Consider the following 7,033-nt stretch of genomic DNA (forward strand, 5'->3'; position numbering starts at 1 on the left):
TTTAAAGTGTAATCCATTATTTTGCCCCCTAAAGTATTACCCGTGATAGCGAAGTACCGCGAATATTGGTAAAACAGATTATTCCACAATTATTTGCAAGAAGAGAAGGAAGTGTTTGCGTCCGAATCTTGGATCAAACTTTAGAAAAACATTTCTAGAGTGGATAAACAAATGACTGCATGTTGCTGAGATTTTTTTTCGATTATGAATGTTTGTTCCTCCATTTAAGAATATTGATTGTATAGGTCTTGCATATAAGAGAAATTGGGCAACAGGTAAAGTATGTGAGAGTCCTCTCCTTATCTTTTTCTGACATATCTTTTATAAATAGTATTTGACATCGGCCTTGAAACCTGAACCATGGAAATCAAACTAATTTCTTTATTCTCGCACTTCATTTCATATAAACTTTATAGATGTCACCGGTTGCTCAATTATTAAGCACACGGACAAGTTTAGTGTTTCCCTTTTCTCATTACAGTACAAAATCCTACAATACAGGAAAATATTGTAAATACATTCACCCGCACATATACATACAATAAATACAAAATCAACTTCCGCGCCGACGGACATTTGTTATAACCTTAAAACAACATTGACTAAAAATCTGTTTACGTGAAACCAAGTCATACCGCCTTGTCATAGCGATATAAGTCTGAAATCTGCACAAAACAATGAAATGCATACAATGTTCTTTTACTAAAATAATTAAAATCCTGCAAAGAAATTGTGTAAATAAAATCTGTAATACAATCAATCAGTCATTATGACATTTAGTTACAAATTATTGAAAAGGAATTCCTGAAATATATCCTGAAAATAATCTGTAAGCTCCATCTTTTTCGAAATACTGCCTGAGTGCTTAGGATTAATCTAAGTATATTTGAATATAAAAAAGACTACACCCAGACTTCACGAATGCCACAAACAGCATTTAGGAAGCGCACCCATCGGCCAAGCATTTCGGGCGGTTTCCAGTTCCTGTGTGATTTCCGTGGATACACCGGCTCTTCAGCCCCTGAAATATCCGTCGAAACAGGTTCAGGTGGTGCAGATGACCTGGTTGTATGTCCTTTAAGTCTCATACCACTTGCATGGAACGGACTAACCAAGGGAGATAACTAAGGAGGTTTTCTCCATTGAGGTATAGCATACCTCTCCACCTCGAAGTCTGTGTCAGAACTTGACTCCTTATGTGTTTCCTCCTGTGTTGCCTTTTTGAACGATATAGAGTTGTCCGGGTTTTATTTACTCCTGAAAACCTACATAGTTCCCTAACGACCTTATTACCGATTAAAGGGTCTCCTTCTATTGATGTCCAACATCATCGTGCTCACCCTTCATTGCTCGAAGCTTATGCGCTTCTGGCAATATAAATTGGCTCACCTTCTCACACCTCAGATGTACAACTCATTATGCTCAAGGGAAAGACGCTTTCTCTCCGGAAGAAAAATCAGGCGACTTACGCATACCTCCATCCCTTTCACAATTGCATTGCAGATGTCTTCAACTACCAGTCCGTGTTAGCCAGCTCACAACCATATGCCACTCCCTACTCAGTCGTAGGAGTGACGGGAACAGTGTAGACACAATCAACCAAGGTCTCCTTCACAGTATTAATAATGATCATTATTTCTTCATTAGTTCTTAGAGGAGCTTAGAGTAGCCTAGAGTCGAGTTGTGCAGGGCTCATAGCGATTCCTTTATGTATCGCCGATTATTTTTACCGTCCCTCCCGGGTTCTCACGTGGGCGCATTATATTTTCAATTCCATTGCCAGGAGTCTGTAAAAAGCGACTAGTACTTTACAAGGGGGACACATATCGATTAGTTGAAAGAAAGTCGCGAAGTTATAGCCGTTTGATCTATATGCCTGACAGTTTCAGGGTGTTTTCTCTAGTTCGTTAGTTTTAAGCTTGCTCTGTTTGCTCAAAAACATATGCCTAAAGAGTCAACCTCTTACCTTGCCATATTCATTCCCATTGTTCTTATACCTATTTTCCCGAACTAAATTCCTTCACACTTGTACTCATTAAAAATTTGCCCGGAGTATTTACCAAAACGTTCCACATTTGATTTAAATTTAATTATTCTCCTTATAAGAAAAAAATGTAGTGTCGTCAACTATCTGTGTTATCTTCACACATTTTGCTAACCACTGTGACACCAAAATTGTGTCTAGTATGTTTTAAAATGACAGCCGTTATAATTTAATCTTTTGAAAGATCAAAATAACTCAACTAGCAACATTGCTTTATTACTTTTTGAATGATTTATGATTCAAAACGCCAATTATTATTTGGAACATATCCTTTTATGATTTTTACAATGTAATCACCCAGCATGGTAACTCCTTGCCAAAGCCAAAACGCTGTTACCGCATTGTCATAAACTTGTCAAGTATCTTTTTAAATCAATCTAACAAAAGAAGAAGGCTATTAATATCAAATCTGTCGTAATATTTAACTGTATCGTACGTCTGTGTAATGCTTAAACAAGTGCACGGAGAGATCTCCTATACAATCCCCTATCTAAGATTTAGGATTTTACTGATAAGCCACCTGATAGCGGACATGCCGTAACTATAATATGATTCGCATTAGCACATTAATGCTTTTTTGTTCATTTATACACTAAGTAAAGCATTTGATTCCGTCTGAATGTTTGTTTGTTTGTTTGTGTTTAACGGCCCATCGACGGCTGTGGTCATTTAGGGCCATGGTGATTTATTTTTCCCTTTTTTATTTAAACAAACATTTGAGTATGGAAGATAAAATCAGATACAAATACATATTTTTAAAAGCATTCGCATTGTATGTGTAGAAAATTAATATAAAAGGGTGTTAAAATAATAAAAGAGATAACAAAAAGATGATATGGACTTTGTGATATATATAACGTCAAAGAAGATAAGATGGATTAAAAAGACATCAGCGTCTATAGAATAGACCGATGTCTTTCAATTGGTGAACAATGCCTTCGAGGCCACGGAAATGAAAAGAGTTTTCATATACAGGACTCGAAAGTTGTTATCACGTTTCCATCTGAAGACCTGTGTTATAGAGAAAAGCTATGAAACTACAATTCTCTAGTATTTTGTCTGCATTGTGTTCGGTTTCCTAAAAAGAAAAGGAAAAGAAACTATCTGAAAATGTTAGTTGTATTGTTGGGCTATCAAGGAGAAAAATGATCGTCTATACTATGCGTCCTTTACTTTGGAACACCAAACTGCTGCAACAGTAATAACATTCGGATTATGTATTCCTAACATATGTTTTATCTATTATCACCTAGCTTTGCAACACCAAAGTTGAAAAAGGCGATTGGTTCTGTCCTTCGGCAGGGAAATGCCAAATTCCTTAACTTTGGTACATGTACTTGCTGCTCTCTGCTTGACGCTAAGCGGTTTAAGTGGGCAGCCGTAGGAACTAGTTTATGACAGCTTGGGGTAATGTTGTTGGTGCATTTGGCATGGTATTTTACTGAGGTAGCGCTCTAAAGTAGGCAGATATCTCTACTTTTGCAAGAAAGCAAGCATGCCAACAACACAAGCATACATTACATACACGGAGGCGGGACCTTAAATGACCTAGACTACTAAAGCCGATAAACCAAACAACCAAACCAATCCTGGTAAAGGATCAATATGAACATGTTAAAATTGCATTGAAAAGACATTGACATAAAGGACAAAAAAAATAATTATATTCTACAAAACAAAACAAAAGTAAAATAAAAAATAACGAACATGCATGCTAATTTAGTTGGGGAAGGTTATTCTGTCTCAAGGCCGGAACTTACAAAAGTCCTTCTAATTGATTGATCTCTGCATTACGTTCAGCTTTTTAAATGGGTAGCGGTAAGGACTTGTCTACCTATTGTCAGCATTATGGGACTTTGCGGTGTACTGTGGTGTGATTTCGGCATTCCATTCGCACTATCACGAATACACCAACACAAAACCTCCAGTACACACGAATTCATTACACACGGGGAAGTTTCAATTTTATTAAAGCATTGACATTGTCATGTTAAACTAACAATATCAACTCCCAACAAATTTCACTGTACTGATATTTCTGCTAGATGAAGAAGAAAATACGGAACATGGTATCGTTTGTAGAATTTTTGCACCAGCAGCATGTTTTCCTCGCACCTCAGACAGAGATATAGCATGTCATACCACGTGCTAGATTTGTCTATCACGTACGATCTGCCTTGTACCTTTACGTGACATTTCGCGGAATTTTTACGCTAGGAGACATTCATCCGCTCGTTAACTACCTGAAATTGACAATCTGCATAATAAATTATCTGTTCTGTCGTTATATGTATATTTTTGATGTTGTTGTTTTCTTTGTAAGGACGGACTACATTTTTACGCGGAAACATTCAAATGTTGATTAAGTAGTGAAGGGATCATTACCATTTGAGGCCCCATAAAGGATACTTGAAGTTTTTAGCAAGCATTGAATACTTTTTTTTCGAACTTAAAAGGTGCAAACAAATTTAAAAAAAAAAAAAATGTAACCTAGCAAGATTTGGTTATCTCAATCTCGGGTTAAGATTTTGTCACATCCCAACCTCGGCTTACGCCTCGTTTATAGTCTCGTTCAACCAGACTCTTGTCTGCGCAAGCTACGCTGAACAGAGAGTCTGGTCAAAGCCAGTGCTATTGTTTTCTGAAGCCATAACGAGACTGTTTCACTTCTTGTCTTGGAGATCAAAGTAAAATTAACTTGAAATTAAACTGGAAAAAGAAATCAGGGATACCAGCAGACATGTAGCGAGTGAGCGTACAGGACATTGTCAGGGAGCTTAATACATTGTATACCGAAGCTAGGCAGAAGGGGGATCTATATGTCAGAAACACATTGGGAATTATTCGAGGGGCTATCAACAAACATCTATGCAATACCCACAGAAACATTGACATTGTAAGAGACAAATATTTAAACATGCAATGCTTAAATGGCTACTTACACACGGGATAAGATCAGGGATACGTGAACCGACAAAGCACAAACCTGTAATGGACCTGATACATCTTGATAAACATCACCACAAACATACATGTATATATTAATTAGCCTGATAGTTTACTCGGGTATTTCAAGCTTAAAGCAGGAAATAGTTGCACGTTACCTCAGTAAGTATATTTCATGGACAAAAAATGTTGGAATGCAGTAAGACAGGTTCAATAACAATTATCTGTACTCGAGATCATATGCGGTAATATTTCTCTTTAGAACAACATTTGCTTGACAAACGATTTAAGACATGCTTGCTCATTCATGTGTGTACACTTCAGATTATATTTCTCGCATGTACAAACGTGTTCTACATTATGTATCTCTTAAAGTTCATATTTCACAACATTGTATCATGGCTTCCTTTTAGAATCTATTTAGATGTTTATTTAGTGTTGACGGCATATCTTTGTCAGTATTAACAATAGAGTACAAAATTAAAACAAACATGTAATCCCTGAACACTGTTATATTACAAAACTATTCGATTTTGGTCGCATCTATAGATTATTTGTAGGTTTAACCCAGGGAAACATGGGACACCCCAAAGGGGTAAGTATTGTCCGACTATTCGGTTATTGATTTCGGTAACCGGTTCGATGTCTTCAGACCGAGTAACCAGTTAACAGGCTGACCGTTGACAACCCTATTATAAAAACTGTACCTACTTGTTGACCTCATATGCTTTTTTTCCTTTTATGCTTAGGTCTTTCGAACGGTTTTAAAGACATATATCTTAATTCTATATGTTGACATGGTAGACAAATACTTTGCAGTCAGAGCTACCTGATGACATCTATGTACAGATAGTTATGGTCTGCTCGGCAGCTTGTGGACACGGACGCTATGGTCTACTCGGCAGCCTGAGGACACGGACGTTATGGTCTACTCGGCAGCCTGTGGACACGGACGTTATGGTCTACTCGGCAGCCTATGGACACTGACGTTATGGTCTACTCGGCAGCCTGTTGATACGGACGTTATGGTCTACTCGGCAGCCTGTGGACACTGACGTTATGGTCTACTCGGCAACCTGTAGACACTGACGTTATGGAAAAAAAATCGACATTTTACTGTGCTGGTTTTCAAAAACAATGGCGCAAACGGATATCATAATGACTGAGTTGATTTGTTAAAAAATATTTGGCTAAGTCTTCAAATAAATATACGCACCTCTATTTATAAGCGTCTGTAAAACGGTTAACTTCATCTTATACAGGCTCAATGTCGTGATAGTGACAAATCTTTAGGACAAAAGGACAAACAACAAACGAGGGCCTTCTATACACGTACACCTACACTCAATGTAGTACCGGTCACAAACTGCAAGAATTAACTATGGGACAAAGTCAGTGGATGCCGTGCTATTGTTAAAGGCAGAAATAAGAATGAGCGAAGTTAAAATACTTTCTATGTTTAAGTCTGTTTATAGGTTTTCTTAACCACACAATAAAGATACTTCCTTGCAATCTTACTATAATCAAAATACTTTCCGATCTTGATGTTAAAACACCAACCCTACTCCTTCTTACGACTACTGTGTGTAACTCGTGATTTTAACTCCTGAGGTAGTCCTCTTTGAGTATCGATACTCACGACAGGAGGCAATGGCGCATTCACAGCTATTTGCCTCCGCCCTGAGGTCGTATCACGTTATAAATATACGAAGAAAGCTTAGAGTGTATCACTTATAAAACATCTATACCTTAGTCTATATATTGACATTGAAGGCGAAATTTGTTTACGTCCCTAGTTATAATTTGACCTAGTAGAAAAATGATTTGTACTCAGATCTACTTGATGACAAGATAACCACAGATAGTTTTAGTCTCCTTGGCAGCCTGTGGATTCGGAATAATCAAAACTATCCAGATTGTCACCATTAGTAACGGTGTAAACACTGCTGCCATGGAAATATGATCGACATTCTATTGTTTTGTTCGCAGCAACAAGGAGCAAACGCTTGACATATTGGGTAAACTGATATGATAAACATACTT

General features: G+C 37.4%; 1 protein-coding gene across 1 annotated transcript in view; it reads left to right on the plus strand.

Annotated features, from left to right (window-relative positions):
• Positions 1 to 7,033, plus strand: part of LOC110449623 (GTPase IMAP family member 7-like) — an 18,114-nt gene that overhangs the window by 772 nt on the left and 10,309 nt on the right. The window lies entirely within an intron of this gene.

The sequence above is a fragment of the Mizuhopecten yessoensis genome, unplaced genomic scaffold (genome assembly GCF_002113885.1).
Source record: "Mizuhopecten yessoensis strain PY_sf001 unplaced genomic scaffold, ASM211388v2 scaffold4721, whole genome shotgun sequence".
Lineage (NCBI taxonomy): Eukaryota > Metazoa > Mollusca > Bivalvia > Pectinida > Pectinidae > Mizuhopecten > Mizuhopecten yessoensis.